General features: G+C 37.3%; 1 long non-coding RNA gene across 1 annotated transcript; it reads right to left on the bottom strand.

Moving 5' to 3' along the window:
* Positions 1–900: 900 nt before the first annotated feature.
* Positions 901–2472, bottom strand: LOC306999606. Its single transcript, XR_013797882.1, has 3 exons — positions 2440–2472; positions 1836–2317; positions 901–1667 (listed from the first exon to the last, which is right to left on the bottom strand). It is a non-coding gene; the product is annotated as an uncharacterized lncRNA (long non-coding RNA).
* Positions 2473–4216: the final 1744 nt, after the last annotated feature.

The following is a 4216-nucleotide window of genomic DNA, read 5'->3' on the forward strand; positions in this document are numbered from 1 at the left end:
CGTTGACGAACATTTTTAGTCTCGTCTCGTCTGACGAAATTAACACTATTTGGATGAAAGCGTTTATCTGCCAAATTATTACAAATATAATGTAAATGTAATCTTGACCGACCTGTTCCCTTACTGGCAAACATGGCTGAGATTTTGCAGCAGCTTGCCGAGTCTGTGGTCAGGGCTTTTTTCCTTTTTAAACGCTCCCTCTCTGCTCCTCCTTTGCGTTTACGCTCCATTTTTTGAACTATTTAGTCAGATATTAGGCAGTGCTTCGTGACGTTGGGTGGGATTGTCATTTTCACTCCGCCATTATGATTCGTCGATTGAGAGATCCGTCAATTAATTCGTAGTTGCACACCAGCCTATCCAACGCATTCTCATCCTAGGGCGTCATATACTGACACTTTTGACAAATATCTGCGTCTCATATTGACGCTAAAGGGTGCCATGTGCGTTGGATGTAAACGATTTGTCAAAGCGTCAGTATATGACGCCTTGGGATGAGATCGGGCTGATCGTCTGCCGGCAGGCCTTTTTTTTTTTTTTTTTGGCAGCCGGCAGGCCAGAACGACCGTCAGGCCACCGGGAAATGTCCCGGTGCTCCCGATGGCCAGTCCGCCCCTGACCTTTAAGTGCTGAAATGTGCCAAAATATACTTTTTTTTGTGTGCATATCGAACTGGTTCTTGCTTTTGTTTTCTTTCATTCAATGTTTAGTCTTTTCGTATAAAACATGTGTGTGTAGTCTTTAAAATAATAAATATCATCACAAATAATATTTGGTCGCCTTCCACCAAAATGGAGAACAGAAATGAATACATGCAATAATAAAAGACAGAATAAAACTGATTTACTTATATTTCCATGTCTATTTTTATAAATACATTTTTTTTGCCACTTATGACAGTGCTATTTTACATTTTCACTGTTTGATATGATATCATAAAGCCTCAAAAACATATTTCACAAGTTTTTACGGGCAGTGTCGTGAGCCTAATGGACCACTTTATCATATTGTCTCTTTTTCATAATGATAGTCTTTATATTTTCTACTGTACATATTGTTAGGGCTATTACACTGTTATATTGTTTGAGTGTTACAATATCTTAAGTGGTTGAAGGAGGATTACATGGTAGTTAGAAGAACGTGTTTGTTTCGAAAGCATTTGTTTTCATGAAATAAATGAGACAATGATGAACATTATTAGCAATTGTTAGAAACTATTGACTACAGTTGAGCATTAAATATTTGCCTTTTTGCAATGTCCTCAAATTAGAATGAAAGGAAAGGAACTGTTTGTTATGGGTCTATATCTTTTCTACTATGTTTAGGCATGTTTTTGTGCTGTGTTCTTGTGTTTCCTGTCACTGTGGGCTCCAGTGCACAGTAATACAGAGCAGAGTCTGACACTTTAGCAGAGGAGATGATCAGATCCACACGGGTTTTCTTTTCATTTAGTCTCACAGAAAACCGAGAATCCAGATTCTCTGGACTCTGGACCTGTCCAGAGGTTTGCAGAATTAATAAAATATATTCAGGAACTGTTTTGGGATACTGGCGGTACCAATGCAAACTAATTGCTGTTGAGTAGCTACAGGACAAAGCTATAATGTCACCCTCCTCATGAAAGACCTCAGTTTCGTCTGATGTAATGAGACTCTCAAACCTTCCACCTGAAAATGATGATAAAAGGAATTAGAAAAATATTCTGAACTATAAAAACACATTTTGTCCTAATTCGTCCACTTTATTTACATTATTTACAGTGTGATTATATTCAAATGTGGTTTATTATTAAGACAAACAAATAAAGTTGACTAAGCATATTGAGTTATACTCACTCCCAACAGCACAGAGCAGGATAATTGTGATGAGCAGCATTATGCTGAAATGGCACGTCTGTGATGGCACTTGAGCTCTTTAAAGCAGCTTGAAGCTCCTCCTCCTAACTAAGAGTGAATAATGAGCATGATAAACGCTCATGCTGTTAGGTTTTTGTACAGTAATGTTTGATTTCCTGTCACTGTGGTCTGCAGAGCGCAGAAGTACAGTGCTGAGTCTTGTACTGTGGAAGAGGGGATTTCCAAATCTACACGATTTTTCTCCACGTTCAGTTTTCCTGACAGGCGCTCGTCTGAACTCTGTATTACTTTTCCAGAGCTTTGTAGGATGAGCATGAGGAAATGAGGAGCTGAACTGTGATGCTGTCGATACCAAAGGAGACTGTATGCCGAGGAATACCTACAGGATAGTGTCATGTTCTCGTTCTCATTTGCATGCACTTCTGTGCGTTCTGAGGTAATGGCATCTGCAAGAATGACATCTTAAAAATAAAATAAAAAATAGGAGAAATATGTTGAGATTTCCACAGCTCAATTGGCATTTAAAGAAGCTTATTTTCAGTAATACAGTCACACACACTGGGTAAAGAAAAAATCTATTTACCTGCAACGGTTAAGATCCAAATGACTATGTACAGAAACATTGTGAGCAGAGCAAAATAAAGACGACAAGACAAGTGACAAATCTGAAGTCTCCTCTGGAAGCTCCGCCTCCTTCCAGAGTACGACATTTGTATAATCTTAAGTTGTTTGAATTTTTCACTCATAATTGTGCAGTTAAAATTTTTGCCAAAGAATATAAAACACTGTTGTAAAGTACAACAGTTTACAAAGTACAAAGTTAGTCAAAGGTATTCATTACAAAATTATTTTTTGTGGGTTTAATCATCTGCATTATTATATTATATTATATTATATTATATTATATTATATTATATTATATTATATTATATTATATTATGCCTATGCTATGTTATTATACATTTTCAAATAATACAATTACTTATTTTACACAGTAAGTGACATTAGAAAAACAGAATTAACTCGCAACAATTATGACAATTAATCATCAACCCAAAATTCATGATCAGGCCGGTTTACACAGTCAATTTGTAATTCCATTATCCAGGTGTGACCACATCTCTTGCTGCTCAGACTAATATTTACTAGGGAAGAAATCTTTTTTGTGGTTTGAAAGACCATGAGTTTTTGTACAGCCTGATAAATACATTTCACCACAGTGTTCTTCTAGCACACAGTAGGAAGCAGTGTCCTCCAGCTTTAGATTGTTAATCAAGAGAAAAGTGGATGTCTTTGAAGTCGCAGCATAGCGAGGATCTATGCTTTGAAAGCACGTCTCTGATCGTGCACCCTTCTGCAGTAAAAACTCTTGGGATCAGCCTACCCCAAAATAGCAAATCAGAGCTGCTTGATTCATACAAGCATGTGAGAGTCGCAGATTCCCCCTCTCTACCAGTGACAGTTTTGGTCTTTGATGCAATTATATGAACTCAAAGTGATTCCTGCAAAAAAACATCAATGGACATTTAAGCAAGAAAATGCTAAACTGTTTTTTTGTACCTGCCAGCAATGTGATACAGGTGAAAAGTGAAGTAGACATCTCCAAATTGTACAGTAATTAATTATGAGCAGCGAATCCTTTTATTGTTCTGTCAGCTTCTTATAAATGCAAGGGCATAGTTAGTGTTTGATTGGCTCATCCCATCATGAAGTATGTTACACTTCACAATGCAGAATTGATGCAGCCCCATTATCAAAAAACAAAAACAGTAGGTGGCGACAAGTGACTGGAATTTCTTTGAGTGAGTCAAGTCAAGTCAAGTCAAGTCAAGTCACCTCAAGTCACCTTTATTTATATAGCGCTTTTTACAAAATCAGATTGTTTCAAAGCAGCTTTACAGAGATAACAGGAAAATAATGCAACAAAGCTTGTTTCCAGAAGAAAATAGCCTCACAGTCCAGCTTAAGTAAGTTAAGTGATGTTTCATTTTTGTTGTAAAACAAGTTATTAATTTAGTTAATTTATATAGCAGCTCTGGAGAAAATCGTGATGTCATTGTTCATTTATGTCATTTATGTCTCCAACTAAGCAAGCCAAAAGCCAATGGCGACAAAGGGAAAAAGTGCGACAGTGGCTCAGGAACCAAAACTCCATCAGGTGACAACTGGACAAAAAATCCTTGTGAGTAACCAGGCTCAGTCGGGGGCTCAGCAACGGACGAACAGTGTAGCTATATGATTATGATTCAGGCAGCATTATAGGTCAGAAGTCAGATTGGATTGGTGAACATTCAGAATATTATCCAGTTCCAGTGAGTCATTGATTCATTTAACTGATTCGTCCAGAACTCTGATTCATT

Source organism: Phoxinus phoxinus (genome assembly GCF_949152265.1).
Source record: "Phoxinus phoxinus genome assembly, chromosome: 5".
NCBI lineage: Eukaryota > Metazoa > Chordata > Actinopteri > Cypriniformes > Leuciscidae > Phoxinus > Phoxinus phoxinus.